This window comes from Schistocerca americana, chromosome 1 (assembly GCF_021461395.2).
Source record: "Schistocerca americana isolate TAMUIC-IGC-003095 chromosome 1, iqSchAmer2.1, whole genome shotgun sequence".
NCBI classification, from domain to species: Eukaryota; Metazoa; Arthropoda; class Insecta; order Orthoptera; family Acrididae; genus Schistocerca; species Schistocerca americana.
In genome coordinates this window covers 1,184,274,085-1,184,293,290 of record NC_060119.1, presented here as the reverse complement: position 1 = coordinate 1,184,293,290, position 19,206 = coordinate 1,184,274,085, and the positions used below count along the sequence as shown (strand labels likewise).

At 39.7% G+C, this 19,206-nt stretch overlaps 1 protein-coding gene across 4 annotated transcripts in view; it reads right to left on the bottom strand.

Annotated features, from left to right (window-relative positions):
- Positions 1 to 19,206, bottom strand: part of LOC124552058 (scoloptoxin SSD14-like) — a 447,845-nt gene that overhangs the window by 3,797 nt on the left and 424,842 nt on the right. The gene's annotated exons all lie outside the window — the stretch shown is intronic.

Sequence of the window (19,206 nt, the reverse complement as noted above, 5' to 3'; positions counted from 1 at the left end):
GAAAATATTAAAATCCTCAAAACAGGAGCAAAAACATATGTAGTTGGCATATATTATTGAAAATCGTTATTCTCACCAATACATTGTATAAAATATGTGTAAGTGAAGGGAATTTAATATACAATGCAATGTTTACACGATAATTTGTGGTAATGAATTTCATCAGTGCTTAAAAAATCACAGATGTGTAACAGCAAGTAAAAATTTGTCAAAAAATTGAAATTGGTATCAGGAGACAAGGTAATTAAGCTATTTTCTGAGGTAATTAAGCTATTTTCTGACTTGCTACAACCACAAATTGTGCATCAAAACACACATTTTTGAGAGATCTTTCCTTTGTGCTCACCCTGAAAAAAAGGAGAAATTGATTAACTTCACAGTTTTCAGTTTACTCCACCATGTAAGCTATAAATTTTTTCTGTTTTCGAGGTGAACATAAAACGAAAGAACCCTGAGAACTGTGTGTTTTAAGGTATAATTTGTGGCAGTAGTGTGTTGGGAAATGGCTCATTTACTTCATACATCATTAGCAAAAGTGATTGTCTTTTCAATTATATACTCTACAGTACTACTAGTGGCAAGATCCGCTTTTTTTCTAATAGGACCATTACAAGATGTAAAATTTTGAATTTCTTTCTTGTTTGTTTATGGACTTGCAATTTGGTTATGTCAGTTGATGTTATGAGTGTTTGTGTTGGGAAAATTGCTACTTAGGAGGAGAAGAATGAAATCCTCGCACCAACTTTGATTTATAGATTCTATGCCTGTTTATATTTTATAATCCAGTACTTTAGGAATTTTGAATGTTTCATAGGCTAAGGTCTGTAAACTTATTAAGTGTGTTACTGTGCTGTGGTGACTGTGCTGGCTATTGAGTGACATAACAAGTACAAGAGCTCACTAGCAGGAAATGGCAGTTTCCTTGATTCTGACAGAGCATGTCCTTCGAAACTCGGTGCTTGAATTTGAAAGGTTGAGCATTGATCTTATTGCTGAATTCAGTACATCAGAAATACATGCAAAAAGATGAGACTGCGTTATAAGTGGCATAAAGAAAGGTGGCGGCTGGACTCCTTTGTGACTTATTGGTTTGGTATTGAACACTTTGTGTTGACAGTCTTGTTATTCCATTGATGCTGAAACCTAGCAGTAGTTGTATCATAACTGCGTGGTGAAGCTATACATTGCAAGATGTGTTGGCTACTGTGATCGTGAATTATGTCACCATTTCCTCTCTCATGTCCCCCCCCCCCTTTCTTGCAATGGCCTAAAATATTCCCTTAGCTCTGCCACCAAACTGTGGCACAATTCATCTGCTTTTTTTGCCACTTATAACTCGTTCAGTCCCATCAAATGTCAATGGTAAGAAAACAAATGAAGTCAAGTGAGATATTGCATGAGAATGTAGAACTGAGTAAACCTTATTAGGAAGAAACATAAAATCAGGGAATTTTTAGCATTCATCTTATGGGTTTTTCGCAGGAGCTACGAATTTATGGCATTAGATTATAAAATCAAAGTTCCACTGTATGACATATACGCAGAATTTTGCAGCTGAAATTCAATTTTATTGCACAATGAATGAAAACATTACTATTGAGCTGAAGTGCAAAGTTTCAAACAAATAAAGCTTTTTGTCATCTAATGACAAAAAATTACAGTTGAACCCTAGGACGACTGCACACATAGTATCCGCTACCCTTCATCACCACAAATATTTAACAAGTCACCAACATCATCTGTTTCAAGCATCAGGCCCTTGGACCTGCTGTGAACCTTACATTTCATTGACTGTTGCTCTCTCGATCTAATCTCCAATGTGCCCACTCTAAAGAAGCCTTCAAGCTGATGCTTGCACAGTGATCTTCATAAGTGTGCATCTCTCATCCACTCTACATGAGATCTCAACTTCTGGCAATATTACACATTATTATTATGTAGGCTGTAAATGTTAAGTGATTACTATGTAACTCTATCTCACAATCTGCCTCCTCTAGTTACTCCAGTAATCAATGAAAAAAAAAAAGAGCATGGATTCTATTTTTCTTTTCTGGAAAGGAAGCTTATCCTGCACAATATTCATTAGGTTGATGAGAGTAATCCTTAGTTACTAACTTCAAATTATCCTGTGATGCTGACCATATCTAAATGGTAATAAATAAAAGTATCATCCAATAAGTAATGATAGAAACACGTAAAGAGAGAAAGTAGAGCAACTGAAGCGACACATTCATGAAATACTAGATCTGCGTTTGTATAACATTACATTCAGATTTAGCTCAACTATGATTAATGTAAATGTCCTCAAATGAAATAATGAGAAAAGGGCAACACGTGGAAAAAGAAAGTATTTTTGCTGAGTTTTCTGACTACTGTTTTTCACATAAATCTACACTCCTGGAAATTGAAATAAGAACACCGTGAATTCATTGTCCCAGGAAGGGGAAACTTTATTGACACATTCCTGGGGTCAGATACATCACATGATCACACTGACAGAACCACAGGCACATAGACACAGGCAACAGAGCATGCACAATGTCGGCACTAGTACAGTGTATATCCACCTTTCGCAGCAATGCAGGCTGCTATTCTCCCTTGGAGACGATCGTAGAGATGCTGGATGTAGTCCTGTGGAACGGCTTGCCATGCCATTTCCAGCTGGCGCCTCAGTTGGACCAGCGTTCGTGCTGGACGTGCAGACCGCGTGAGATGACGCTTCATCCAGTCCCAAACATGCTCAATGGGGGACAGATCCGGAGATCTTGCTGGCCAGGGTAGTTGACTTACACCTTCTAGAGCACGTTGGGTGGCACGGGATACATGCGGACGTGCATTGTCCTGTTGGAACAGCAAGTTCCCTTGCCGGTCTAGGAATGGTAGAACGATGGGTTCGATGACGGTTTGGATGTACTGTGCACTATTCAGTGTCCCCTCGACGATCACCAGTGGTGTACGGCCAGTGTAGGAGATCGCTCCCCACACCATGATGCCGGGTGTTGGCCCTGTGTGCCTTGGTCGTATGCAGTCCTGATTGTGGCGCTCACCTGCACGGCGCCAAACACGCATACGACCATCATTGGCACCAAGGCAGAAGCGACTCTCATCGCTGAAGACGACACGTCTCCATTCGTCCCTCCATTCACGCCTGTCGCGACACCACTGGAGGCGGGCTGCACGATGTTGGGGCGTGAGCGGAAGACGGCCTAACGGTGTGTGGGACCGTAGCCCAGCTTCATGGAGACGGTTGCGAATGGTCCTCGCCGATACCCCAGGAGCAACAGTGTCCCTAATTTGCTGGGAAGTGGCGGTGCGGTCCCCTACGGCACTGCATAGGATCCTACGGTCTTGGCATGCATCCGTGCGTCGCTGCGGTCCGGTCCCAGGTCGACGGGCACGTGCACCTTCCGCCGACCACTGGCGACAACATCGATGTACTGTGGAGACCTCACGCCCCACGTGTTGAGCAATTCGGCGGTACATCCACCCGGCCTCCCGCATGCCCACTATACGCCCTCGCTCAAAGTCCGTCAACTGCACATACGGTTCACGTCCACGCTGTCGCGGCATGCTACCAGTGTTAAAGACTGCGATGGAGCTCCGTATGCCACGGCAAACTGGCTGACACTGACGGCGGCGGTGCACAAATGCTGCGCAGCTAGCCCCATTCGACGGCCAACACCGCGGTTCCTGGTGTGTCCGCTGTGCCGTGCGTGTGATCATTGCTTGTACAGCCCTCTCATAGTGTCTGGAGCAAGTATGGTGGGTCTGACACACCGGTGTCAATGTGTTCTTTTTTCCATTTCCTGGAGTGTATTTTTCTACTCCTGAGTGAACATGTTAATTCATTCATTTTATTTCAAACAGCCTGTCTAGGAGGAAAACCTTCATTGATGTGGAATGAGTCAAAGTATACATTAACAGTAGAGAAACAACTCTTAGAAACCCAACCTGTTCACTGTATTAACAATGAACTTCCACTCTCCACTTAATACTGGGTGTTTTTAAAATGAATATCGGAGTTTAAGACTGTGTAGCATTTATTATATTCAACATACAATTATAAATAATACATCAAATGAAAGATCAACTCAAACAGTTTTTTTTTACAAGTGCTCAATGTGAGCATAATTTGTATACAGCACACGTCAAGTCGACAGGTGAGTTTTCCGAAATTTGATTAGTTTACATGGAATAATTGTTGCAACAACTACTTCAGTCCTGTTTCTTAAGTCTGGTAGACCAGCTGGTAGCAGAGGTACATATCCATGATCCTTTATGAAACCGCAAGATAAAAATTGCATGGCATCATTTTGGGTGCGTGTGGAGGCCATGCGAAACTATCTCTGTCATGCAGCCCCTTGTGGCCAGCTCAGTGGCCAGGTATAGTGTTGTTTAACCAATCAAATACTGAGTTATGCCAGTGAGGCAGTGCACCATCTTGCTGCCAAATAAAATCCTGTGGTTCAACTTCTTACAATTCAGGAAATAGCCATAGTTCTAGCACATCAAGATAAGAAACACCAGTTACAGTTGTTTCAATAAAAAGAAAGACCCATAAATTTTCTGCCGAAATGTGGCAAAATAAAAAAATAAAAAATCGACATTCAATTTAGGGGAGTCTTGTTGGAACTGTACCATTCTGTGGGAATTTGCAGACCCCCAGATGCCCACATTATGTGTGTTCACACTTCCATTTAGGTGAAATGTTGACTCATCACAAAGTGACACGATCCAGAGAATCATCACCACGTAACAACATTTTGTTTGAAAAGTTGGCATCTAAACTGTAGTCTGTAGGCTTTAGAGGTTGTAAAGCCTTAAGACCCAACACTGACTTTAAAACACCCATTCCTACTTAGGTTTCCCCCAGAAAGTTATAATGAAATATGCTACCATAGAAAAAGCTGATAAGCCCCAGTTATATCAAATAGCCTCTACTGGTAGATGAATATCTACTTGAATACATTGAAAGCTTATGTACTATATGTATAAAGATTAAATTTTATTTAATTTTTTTAATTGATCCCAGAAATCATGTTCTGTGTTGTCACATATTCATATTTGGATATGGAACAAGTCACAAATTAAAATTTGGATAAATATTATAATTAACTCTTAATAAGAAAAGTAAGTTACATGTACAGAATGAAGTGAATTAGCTATGAGCTTAAGAAAATATTTCAACTTTGTTGTATCAGACTGCCATTCATAAATTGTTTTGCTGTATAGAAACAGCCTTTTGAAGGAATGTTTTTACATTTCCTCTGAATCCCTACCTATTAGACTTGAAGCTTGTTGTATAGAAGAACTCCTATGTAAGTACACTGCTGTGTCCTTTATGTAGTCATTAATAGCTATAGATATGTCATTCGAATCATGGATCTGATGACATGGATAATTTTATCGTTTGCAAAAATATGTAAATTTTCCTGAATAAAACACACTGTTGGGTGAATATAAATAAAAGAAACTGGCGGGATATTGAGCATCAGAAATATATATTTAGTGGTGAATGAGAGAGACATGTGTCTCATTATCTTGGCAATTCTCTTTTGCATAACAAATACCTCTTTCTAAGACACTACAAAGTGGAATGTGATATGGAGTACTGACTGTACTAGTGCAAATTATGAACATTTTAGTGTTTTGATGTTACAGACATTATTCAGGACATTAAATGCATAGGACAAACTGCTCAGTCTATTTACTAACCTTTTTTATGTATTCCCCACCATAAACTGTCATCAGTCCACACTCTATGAAGTTTAGTGATTACCTCATGGTTTTTAGGCACATTTTCAAACTTGACTTTCTCTCTCTGTGATAAAACTGTATGTGATGGGCTAAAATTTGTATACTCAGTTTTGTCATTATTCAGTAACAGTCTGTTCGTGCTTAACCAACTTGTAGATTCTATCATAAACCATGTATGGAACTCATTAACACATTGTATCACAGTGATTTGAGTACAGGTTATTGGTGTCATCAGCAAGCATAACTGATAGGTCTTTCTGAATGCTTTGGAGCAGAACATTGATAAACCTGTCAGGCCTTAGGTCTAGCAGTACAGTGCATGCCTGGAAACTGAAAGGTTGTCACAATGTTATGTAATCCAAACTAAATTGTATTTAATAATTAATGATAAAAATGTAAGTTATCTTGACGTTGTCTATTGCTCTATGAGCTAAATGTCAGTAAAATTTGATTGAATGATTGATTAACATTAATTTTTTCAGTCTGTCTTTAACCTAGCCATCACCTGCTAATGATGTGAAGATTCACTAAAAATGACACATGGTTCTGATTCCACATTACACTGTAGGTCCCTTTCCAATTGCTGGATAACTGTGGTAGGTTAGGGACCCACAATTTGCCAGTGACATCCAGTTGAAAGACTTATACCAGACCATTAAGCCACATGAGGTTATTAATTGTTATTATTGATAAATATAATAAACCGAAGTGGTCCAAGTGTGGAATCTTAAGGAATGCCTTGTCTTATAGCTTGCTCCTGTGACTGCCTGTCTACTTCCAACTCTTACTCTAAAGTCTCTATGCTTTCAAATGAAAACTGATACCCACCACAATGGTACCATGGAATTTAGTTCCATTCAAAAGCAGTCACCACATGCCTTAAGACGGATATCCCACTGGGTGTTTCCTGTTTTGTAGAACATGGTCAACTAGTGATGGGTCCATAACAGCAAACACCCTTGCACTTCTTGTTCAACGGAAACTGATGTCCATACATATCTTTCTTCAGGTTGCGAAAGATGTGAAAATCACATGGTAAAAGATCCAGGCTGTGTGGAGGATGTTGCAGTGTTACCCAAACAAATTGCTGAAGTGTAGCCTTTGTCCATGGCAATGTGAGGGGTAGGCATTATTGTGCAACAGGATGGATTTGTCTGACAGCATTCCAAAGGCCCGGTGGCAAATTGAAAAGCCAACAATGGAAACATCCCACTTTTCCACCACCAAAGTAAGGTTGGTATACACTGCAACATCCCCCTCACAGCCTGGATCTTTCACAGTGGGATTTTCACACCTCTGGGGACTTGAAGACTGACCTGCATGAATGTCAGTTTCAGTTGGATGAGGAAGTGCAAGAGTGGATGGAGTTGTGGATCCATCAGCAGCTGACTGCATTCTATGTGACAAGAATGAAAAAGAAAGTTTGTTACAAATGTTTCTAAAGTGTTCCAACATCAGCACTAGTTGTAATGCAATATCGAGATTTGAAGAAAAGGAACACACCAATGATGAGGTTTTGGTAGAAGTTATTAAAACTGGTGGGTATTTGTAGAATTATTAAGAGAATGTCTATGAAAGGAGACAACTCCACAGAATTGGAAAAAATTGTAAAAACATGCAATATGCTGTAATTAGACCTCTCCATAAAATTGGAGGTGCTATATGCATCTTAACTATTCTCCCTCTCGTGCCATTAACAATATTTGTTTCTGAAAAAGACTGTATAACATGGTACTGGAAATCCATAGACACCTGGTCAGGATGCAGGAGCCTAGAGACTTGTTGCAATTTCCTTTAAGTTGCAAAGAAATGTATTTAACACCAGTGAGGTGTTAATCCTGTATTTGTCAGAGCATTTCTGTGCCAACTTCCTGTGACACTTGTAGACAATTTGATTATTTGGCACAATATTATTTTGAGTCTTGTTGGGCCATGATTCAGCACAAAAACTAATTTAGTTCATTTTATGTGTATACTGTAAGTGCAATTTTTCCCATTTTTCTGTTACTGTAACAACAGTTGTAGAATATACAAAATTTCTTCTTAAATACTTGTTGGTTATCTGTCAGACTTTTGATACTATTTGGTAAGTGACCAAAGACTTTAGTGCCAGTATAATTCACCCCTTTCTGTGCCAAAGTTAGATTTAATCTTGAATAGTGAAGATCATCCTTTCTCCTAGTATTGTAGTTATGCACACTGCTATTACTTTTGAATTGGGTTTGGTTGTTAATAACAAATTTCATAAGAGAGTATATATACTGAGAAGCTACTGTGAATATCCCTAGCTCCTTAAATAAATGTCTGCAGGATGATCTTTGGTGGACTCCAGCTATTATTCTGATTACACGCTTTTGTGCAATAAATACTTTATTCCTCAGTGATGAATTCCCCCAAAATATGATGCCATATGAAAGCAATGAGTGAAAATTGGCGTAGTAAGCTAATCTACTAAGATGTTTATTACCAAAATTTGCAATGACCCTTATTGCATAAGTAGCTGAACTCAAACGTTTCAGCAGATCATCAATGTGTTTCTTCCAATTTAATCTCTCATCAATGGACACACCTAAAAATTTGGAATATTCTACCTTAGCTATATGCTTCTGATTAAGGTCTATATTTATTAATGGCATCGTACCATTCCCTGTACGGAACTGTATGTACTGTGTCTTATCAAAATTCAGTGAGAGTCCGTTTACAAGGAACCACTTAGTAATTTTCTGGAAGACAGTATTGACAATTTCATCAGTTAATTCTTGTTTGTCAGGTGTGATTACTATACTTGTATCATCAGCAAAGAGAACTAACTTTGCCTCTTCATGAATATAGAATGGCAAGTCATTAATATATAATAAGAACAACAAAGGACCCAAGACTGACCCTTGTGGAACCCCATTCTTGATAGTTCCCCAGTTTGAGGAATGTGCTGATCTTTGCATGTTACGAGAACTACTTATTTCAATGACCTGTGTCAGTGCTACCAGAAACAGAATGTCAGATGATTCCTCAGGGAATAATTTAATAGTTTGGCACAGAACCACAGTAAATCGTTGGGATTCTTCTTGGATAGAGCCCAGGAGATAAATGCAGAAACATAACAGCTAACGTGAAGTGCATCTGCTGATGGAGTCATCCTGTATAAAGCAGAGGACAGGGCTCTCAGTCTCTTTTTATGGGTTATCCGCATTGTCATGTCATGCAGAGTCAGGATGGAGAATCCATCTGAGAATGTCTGGATGTAAGGGCCATCTTCAGAATCAGTGTCTTGAATCAGAGTGCTAAAAATGTGAACAAGTCAGACATAAATCATAGGACTGTAAAAATAAGAAACAGGAAATGCAAATGGAATCCATTGCATGATGGAAAGCATTCCCATTCCCAGCAGGACATAATACTGCACAGACATATGCAGAGATGGAATTCTGCTTGTTAGGCTTAGTATAGGGCAAGGAACATAAGATTGTAGTAGACTCAGGTCATTAGTCTGGGTCCCTTAGGCAGGAAGACACTTAGCTCTCCACATAACATATTATATGAGGTAGGTGACAATGATGTGAAGTCATTAGTGACAACAGTGCTTGACTTTAGCATTGGAGGGTAGAGTTTTTGTGGACACAGGGAAGTGTTGTCACATTTTGGTGAAGGGTATTCTGCAATTCTCGAACTAGATGTCCTTGGTAAATGTCATGCTAAAATTATGTTTTAGGGAGAAATTTTGTTTCCACTGGGAACAATAACACCAAGTAAGGCAATGACACAAGATGCACTTATGCAGGTGCTGCCAACTGAACTGCGAACACATATTCTAAGGATTGGTTCTCATGTTAATATACCATCGGGCACAAGAAGTTAGTTTGGATTCCTGTAGGTACCTATTTACCACACGAAGTATTGTGCATGGTAGAACCACTACAGAGTATTGAAGAACTGCATAAACTGCATTGGCTTGTTTCCAGAAGTGTACTGCATATTAGTAATATAAATGGTGAGTTTATAGTTCCTGTTAGCCTCCATAATTTTGGCATGGTTGGTGTTAGTCTGCCAAAGAGCTTAAAAAGGCTTTTGATGAAGAATATATTGACCCATATGATGACCAAAGCCACAAAAAAACTTCTAAAAAGGTGAATCACTTACAAGGGAGTGACTGATAAGCATTGGAAGCTTTACTACTAAAATTCATGGATTTGCTGAATACAGATGGCACAATAGTAGTGTCACCTGTCATACAGCACTGGATATCCTCATGCAACAATTTTTTGGTCTACAGGCCACCATACCATGTCCTAAAGCATCTGCAGCTGTTCTACATCTACATCTACATCCATACTACGCAAGCCACCTGACGATGTGTGGCAGAGGGTACCTTGAGTTCCTCTATCAGTTCTCGCTTCTGTTCCAGTCTCATATTGTTTGTGGAAAGAAAGATTGTCGGTATGCCTCTGTGTGGACTCTAATCACTCTGATTTTATCCTCATGGTCTCTTCGCGAGATATACGTAAGAGGGAGCAATATACTGCTTGACTCCTTGGTGAAGGTATGTTCTTGAAATTTCAACAAAAACCCATACTGAGCTACTGTACACCTCTCTTGCAGAGTCTTCCACTGGAGTTTATCTATCATCTAAGTAATGCTTTCACGATTAGTAAACGCTTACTAAATGATCCTGTAACGAAGCACACTGCTCTCCATTGGATCTTCTCTATCTCTTCTATCAACCCTATCTGGTATGGATCCCACACTGGTGAGCAATATTCAAGTAGTGGGCAAACAAGTGTACTGTAACCAACTTCCTTTGTTTTCGGACTGCACTTCCTTATGATTCTTCCAATGAATCGCAGTCTGGCATCTGCTTTACCAACGATTAATTTTATATGGTCATTCCATTTTAAATCACTCCTAATGCCTACTCCCAGATAATTTATGGAATTAACTGCTTCCAGTTGCTGACCTGTTATATTGTAGCTAAATGATAAAGGATCTTTCTTTCTATGTATTCGCAGCACATTACACTTGTCTACATTGAGATTCAATTGCCATTCCCTGCACCATGCGTCAATTCATTGCAGATCCTCCTGCATTTCAGTATAATTTACCATTGTTACAACCTCTCGATATACTACAGCATCATCCGCAAAAAGCCTCAGTGAACTTCCGATGTTATCCACAAGGTCATTTATATGTATTGTGAATAGCAATGGTCCTACAATACTCCCCTGCAGCACACCTGAAATCGCTCTTACTTCGGAAGACTACCCTCCATTGAGAATGACATGCTGCGTTCTGTTATCTAGGAACTCTTCAATCCAATCATACAATTGGTCTGATTTTCCATATGCTTCTGCTCTTAGTTTGTTCATTAAACGACTGTGGGGAACTGTATCAAACGCCTTGTGGAAGTCAAGAAACACAGTATTTACCTGGGAACCCGTGTCTATGGCCCTCTGAGTCTCGTGGATGAATAGCTCAAGCTAGATTTCCCATGATCGTCTTTGTCAAAACCCATGCTGATTCCTACAGAGTAGATTTCTAGTCTCCAGAAAAGTCATTATACTTGAACATAATACGTGTTCCAAAATTCTAGAACTGATCAACATTAGAGATATAGGTCTATAGTTCTGCACATCTGTTCGATGTCCCTTCTTGAAAACGGGGATGACCTGTGCCCTTTTCCAATCTTTTGGAATGCTATGCTCTTCTAGAGACCTACGGTACACTGCTGAAAGCAAGGGGGGCAAGTTCCTTCACGTACTTTGTGTAAAATTGAACTGGTATCCCATCAGGTCCAGCGGCATTTCCTCTTTTGAGTGATTTTAATTGTTTTTCTATCCCTCTGTCATCTATTTTGATATCTACCATTTTGTCACCTGTACGATAATCTAGAGAAGGAACTACAGTGCAGTCTTTCTCTGTGAAACAGCTTTAGAAAAAGACATTTAGTATTTCGGCCTTTAGTCTGTCATCCTCTGTTTCAGTACAATTTTGGTCACAGAGTGTCTAGACATTTTGTTTTGATCCACCTACCGCTTTGACATAAGACCAAAATTTCTTAGGATTTTCTGCCAAGTCAGTACATAAACCTTTACTTTCGAATTCACTGAAGACCTCTTGCATAGCCCTCCCCACACTATATTTCGCTTCATATAAGTTTTGTTTGTCTGCAAGGCTTTGGCTATGTTTATGTTTGCTGTGAAGTTCCCTTTGTTTCCGTAGCAGTTTTCTAGCTTGGTTGTTGTACCACAGTGGCTCTTTTCCATCTCTTATGATCTTGCTTGGCACATACTCATCTAATGCATATTGTATGATGGTTTTGAATTTTGTCCACTGATCCTAAACACTATCTGTACTTGAGTTAAAACTTTTGTGTTGAGCCGTCAAGTACTGTTAAATCTGTATTTTGTCACTTTTGCTAAACAGAAAAATCTTCCTACATTTTTAATATTTCTATTTATGGCTGAAATCACTGATGCTGTAACCACTTTATGATTGCTGATTCCCTGTTCTGTGTTAACTGTTTCAAATAGTTCGGGTCTGTTTGTCACCAGAAGGTCTAATATGTTATTGCCATGAGTCGGTTCTCTGTTTAAATGCTCAAGGTAGTTTTCAGATAATGCACTCAAAAAAATTTCACTGGATTCTTTGTCCCTGCCACCTATTATGAACATTTGAGTCTCCCATTCTATATCTGGTAAATTAAAATCTCCAGCCAAAACTATAACATGGTCGGGAAATCTACTTGAAATATTTTCCAAATTTTCCTTCAGATGTTCTGCCACAACAGCCGCTGAGCCAGGGGGCCTATAGAGACGTCCAATTTCCAAGTTTGAGCCTGCTTTAACTGTGACCTTCAGAATTCATTGATCAGCAAGCAGCAGATGGAATAATAGAACATAATGATAGTCCATGGGGTGCAAATGCCATCACTGTTCCAAAAAATTACCTTATAGTACTACGAAAAACAGATTCTATTGCAATTCCCATTACTTGAACACAAAAACTGCCACTGATGTGTATTACATCCACAATATTACAGATACATTGGACAACTTATGCCAAGGCAGGTGTTCTTCAGTGACGGACTATGAACAGCATATCTGTCACTCAGCATGGGTAAATACCTTTTTGTACAGATGGAATTTAACTACCTCATGCATGTAATTATTGGGTGACTTCTTGACACCATAAACAACAATTCAGTTACAGTAGAGCCTCATTAATCCAACCTCAGATGGTCCCTGCTTGGTCCAACTGTCCCTGTTTGTTTGCATGACTCATCATCTGCGAGATGGATCACTAGGCCATTGATTGTTGATAGGTGTAGTAGTTCGATGAGTTTTAGTATGAAATAACTTCTTTATAACTCAGTCAATAAAGGTTATTGGGTATGTACACTCCTGGAAATGGAAAAAAGAACACATTGACACCGGTGTGTCAGACCCACCATACTTGCTCCGGACACTGCGAGAGGGCTGTACAAGCAATGATCACACGCACGGCACAGCGGACACACCAGGAACCGCGGTGTTGGCCGTCGAATGGCGCTAGCTGCGCAGCATTTGTGCACCGACGCCGTCAGTGTCAGCCAGTTTGCCGTGGCATACGGAGCTCCATCGCAGTCTTTAACACTGGTAGCATGCCGCGACAGCGTGGACGTGAACCGTATGTGCAGTTGACGGACTTTGAGCGAGGGCGTATAGTGGGCATGCGGGAGGCCGGGTGGACGTACCGCCGAATTGCTCAACACGTGGGGCGTTAGGTCTCCACAGTTCATCGATGTTGTCGCCAGTGGTCGGCGGAAATTGCACGTGCCCGTCGACCTGGGACCGGACCGCAGCGACGCACGGATGCACGCCAAGACCGTAGGATCCTACGCAGTGCCGTAGGGGACCGCACCGCCACTTCCCAGCAAATTAGGGACACTGTTGCTCCTGGGGTATTGGCGAGGACCATTCGCAACCGTCTCCATGAAGCTGGGCTACGGTCCCGCACACTGTTAGGCCATCTTCCGCTCACGCCCCAACATCGTGCAGTCCGCCTCCAGTGGTGTCGCGACAGGCGTGAATGGAGGGACGAATGGAGACGTGTCGTCTTCAGCGATGAGAGTCGCTTCTGCCTTGGTGCCAATGATGGTCGTATGCGTGTTTGGCGCCGTGCAGGTGAGCGCCACAATCAGGACTGCATACGACCGAGGCACACAGGGCCAACACCCGGCATCATGGTGTGGGGAGCGATCTCCTACACTGGCCGTACACCACTGGTGATCGTCGAGAGGACACTGAATAGTGCACGGTACATCCAAACTGTCATCGAACCCATCGTTCTACCATTCCTAGACCGGCAAGGGAACTTGCTGTTCCAACAGGACAATGCACGTCCGCATGTATCCCGTGCCATCCAACGTGCTCTAGAAGGTGTAAGTCAACTACCCTGGCCAGCAAGATCTCCGGATCTGTCCCCCATTGAGCATGTTTGGGACTGGATGAAGCGTCGTCTCACGCGGTCTGCACGTCCAGCACGAATGCTGGTCCAACTGAGGCGCCAGGTGGAAATGGCATGGCAAGCCGTTCCACAGGACTACATCCAGCATCTCTACGATCGTCTCCATGGGAGAATAGCAGCCTGCATTGCTGCGAAAGGTGGATGTACACTGTACTAGTGCCGACATTGTGCATGCTCTGTTGCCTGTGTCTATGTGCCTGTGGTTCTGTCATTGTGATCATGTGATGTATCTGACCCCAGGAATGTGTCAATAAAGTTTCCCCTTCCTGGGACAATGAATTCACGGTGTTCTTATTTCAATTTCCAGGAGTGTATTTGTTTTATAAATTAATGATAGTGTTCCTTTTTCACATTAATGTGGGTGAAACTACAGTGTGGCATCAAATGAACATAAACACATGACGCTGTCTTTGGCTGAGAAATTTAAATTACTTGAAAGATTAGATAAGCCTAGCCTCTTCAAAACACTGCAAGTGAGGTGGGCATTGGTGTAACAACTGTTAAATACTGGAGAAAAAAATAGGAAAACTCTTGAAAGCCATAAAAACCAAGATTGATGATGAGAAGGGACTGAAAATACCCAAGACTTTGCAGAAGCCTAAAAGTGAAATTCTAGATAATGCTTTGAGGGTCCAGTTTAGCAGAAGAGAAAGCACTGATATTGCATGAAAAATTAATGGAAGAAATGAAAATGAAAGGTTTACCATGAATGAAGGCTGGTTACATTGGCGGAAAAAAAGACATGGCAATCAAAATGTAATTATTTCCAGGGAGATGCTGTCTGCTGATGAAACAGCTGTCAATTAATTTGTTCTGAAAACAGAAAACTTAATTAAAGAGCTTAATCTGACCAAGTGCATAACTTTGCCATGTCTGGCTTAAACTACAAAATATTCGCTACAAAAACTTTGTTGCAAAAAATGATTCTGTAACAGTTACAAAACTTGCTTAAGATAGAATAACTACTGCTCTCTATAGTGATGCTAATGGCAGTCACAAGATACTGTGTCATTATGTTGCAGATCAATAAAAGCATTCCTCTTATAATCTGACCCTTTTCATGTTCCAGCCATGCTCCCAGCCCCATGGGGGACAGATTATTGAGGTTCTACTGTGCAATCACTCATAGTCCTACATAATTATTATCAAAATTTCATCAGGAATTCTGCTGAAATTGCGAACAATTGAATCATTTATTAAGGCAAGGTATAAAATTTGGGTGGGCGACAGAGTGCTGTAATGGGACACCCTCCTCTAACATTACCTCTCTTTAACAGAAGTAACTGATACCAAAAATATTTTTGAATCTTGTATAGGTGAACATTATCCCAGATATTTAAATAAATGAATTTCATAAGATTTTGTATATGATGTATTATATTTCAGGCTAAAATCTATAAAAAGAAATTACTTTATTACAATAGATATGTATTAACTCTGTATGTACAGTTAAAATCACTCTTCTTTTAGAAACATTTGAAATTATGAAATATGTGGCATACTTAAAATTCCTATTATTAATTGCATAATTTGACAATATTTATTAAATTTATTTCTGGACTCATTTATAAAATAATCATATATCTTGGTGAGGATTGTTCTTTTGTCAAGAAAGTTTGTAAACTCTTTTTGTTTTGTAAACTCTTTGGAATATAGTTAGTACCACAAAATGGGTGAGTAGTGGGCAAGCCACTGATGGAATCTGATGTGTTTTTATGTTTAGCAACAACAGTGTAAATTTCTGTATTAAAGTGGAGATTGTAAAGACAGTGTGACATAGAAAAATGGGATAAAATAAAAAAGTCATAGAAACAGAAATTATGCAGAAGGCTTACTTCATCAGTTATCATGTCATCTGGAACCCACAAATTCAAAAATTACAGCCTCAAGAATTTACCCCTAGACATGACGAACTACAGTCAACAATGAGAAAATAAAGATAAGTTAAAAAGTTTATTTGCAAATCTTACTTCACAAAGCTTATTAAAAGAAGTTAATTATTGTGAAGAAACTGAAACTCTACTGGTGATGTGTGGGAGGGTAAGATTATAGTGTCAAACAGCATTGGAAACATTGAAACAAGTATTGATCTCAGATCCAGTACTGATATTTCCTTATTCTCATGTGATCCCAGCAGCAGTGCAGTTGGTTGAATTTTGAGTTGAAAGGTAGATGATAAAGAACACCCAGTAGCTTATGCATCCAGACAACTGAATAGGGTGGAAGAGAACTACTCCATTACAGAAAAGGAGATTTTAGCAGTTATTTACAGAATCAACTATTTTCGATACCATTTGTATGATCAACTAATTTGATTGTTGGGATTAAAATATCCTTCCAGAAGACTGATGAGATGGACACTCAAACTGAATGAATTAGACTATGAAGTTATTCATAAACTTGGTAACAAGCATACAACTGCAGATACTATAAGTAAAAAAAAAAAAAAATGAAATTGTAGTGCTGTAAACACAAGCCAAGAATGTGGCTGAATGGCAAAAGGCATAAGCATCTGTCATAGGCTATCAGAGATTTGGGTCACAGCTTTATTTCTTGATGCATGATTGCTTACTCTGCAGATCAATGAACAGACCACATATGATAGTTCTGGCACATTCAGGGATGAGATTTTTAAAAAGTGCATGATCACGTTTTAGCAAGTCATGGCAGTCACAGAACAATGGATAGATAAGTCGCAGAGAAATTCTGATAAAGACTAGGAGACTTGATGTGGAATAATATGTGAAAGACTGCACACCATGTGTGCAGGAGGCTAACCTTAGTCATCATAAAATTATGTTACAAAGGTTACCGGATGCATCGAAACCTTTTGAAATGATTGGACTACATATTTTAGGCCCATTTAACATGACACCAGGAGTGAATAAGTATACATTAACAACAATAGATCATTTATCATGGTATATAGAAGTGATAGCAATTCCAGACCAATAAGTTAAACTAGTAGCACAAGCAAAGGTAAATAGTTGGATCCTTCATTTGGTGTACTGGATACCATAAATACTTAAAAGTGCACAAATTTTGTGTCCAATTTAATGAAACAGTTGTGTCATTTTCTTCACATTTGAAAACTCTGAACCAGTCCTTTTCATTCATAAGCAAGTTGACAAACAGGGAGGGTGCATAAAACCCATTTCTAAAATGTTAAGCCACTACAAAGATTGTGATACATACGTTGAGTTCAGGAGTTTTGCTATTTGGGGAGCAAAATAACTGATGATGGTTGAAGTAGAGAGGATATAAAAAGCAGACTGGCAATGGCAAGGAAAGCGTTTCTGAAGAAGAGAAATTTGTTAACATCGAGTATAGATTTAAGTGTCAGGAAGTCGTTTCTAAAAGTATTTGTATGGAGTGTAGCCATGTATGGAAGTGAAACATGGATGATAAATAGTTTAGACAAGAAGAGAATAGAAGCTTTCAAAATGTGGTGCTACAGAAGAATGCTGAAGATTAGATGGGTAGATCACATAACTAATGAGGAGGAATTGAATATTGGGGAGAAGAGGAGTTTGTTGCACAACTTGACCAGAAGAAGGGATCAGTTGGTAGGACATGTTCTGAGGCATCAAGGGATCACCAATTTAGTACTGGAGGGCAGCGTCGAGGGTAAAAATTGTAGAGGGAGACCAAGAGATGAATACACTAAGCAGATTCAGAAGGATGTAGGCTGCAGTAGGTACTGGGAGATGAAGAAGCTTGCACAGTATAGAGTAGCATGGAGAGCTGCATCAAACCAGTCTCAGGACTGAAGACCACAACAATTTTTGGGTTCATAAACATTTTATTTTCATCTCTTATTACTTTTATGTTGTAATTTCATGTACTGATATGTTCCATGACCTTGGAGGTTTGCTCCTCAATTTGGTCCTAGGGGACTTGACATGTAAACAAATAAATACAAAATGGCAAGAGTTGTTTTTCATGCAGTTTTGGAAAGGCTGTCATTACACCCAGCTGGCACTGAGCCAAGCCAGGCTTGATCAGTGTCACAACTGGAATGCTAGATAGGTAGGAGAGCCGATACTGCAAATATCATGGCACGCAACTAAGATCAATGCCAAACACCACTTGAGTGATATGTCTGAACTGCCAATTCAGCCATATGACCTCACTTTGAAGGGAACATAATGCCATTCTGACCACACTGGAAGGTACTGTAACAACACACAAATCTTAAATAAGAATTTTTGTAGCCCACTGACATTGTAGAAAGTGTTAAGCAGAAGAGCTGAAAGCCCCATCTGAGATCTCGAAGTTAAGTGCTGAAAGCTGATGAGTCATAAAACCAGGCCACATTCAGTCATACTCTTCAAGGGATGGTGTCATTGCCATCGACAGACTGCTACAGATACAAATACTCAAGGTCCTGTGTTGTGCTGACTACTGCAATAGGGATAGCTGAAATTTAACAATGACTAAACAAATGTTGTGGGGGGGAAAATAATGCTGATGACTGCTGAAAATCTGTAGTATATTATAATTATGCTGATTATGAATCAGAATGTTAGTACAATACGCAGTGTGCATCTACAAACACAGATAAAACCTCATTCAAACAAGATTATACTTAATGGTGATAATTTAACATTTTCCCCTAAAATTTGATTCTTCTGCATTCTTTTTAGTTTTGATAATGGAAATGCAACAATTTAAAATAATTTTCCAAATAATGGAAGTCCAGCATGAAATGATGACAATATTATGAACAGAATAAATTGCTACTCACCATATACTGAAAATGTAATAAAACTGAATGCCTACAGCCATTCTTATGATGTCTTTTATTATATGGCTACCAGTTTTGGTGCTTCAGTGCACCATCTTTAAGCCTTAGCTGATGCTGACAGGGTTAACACCATCTGTATACACAATGCATCAGTGGCCAACACCTGTAACTGGTTTTCACCGACTACCTGTAACAGTGTGCTG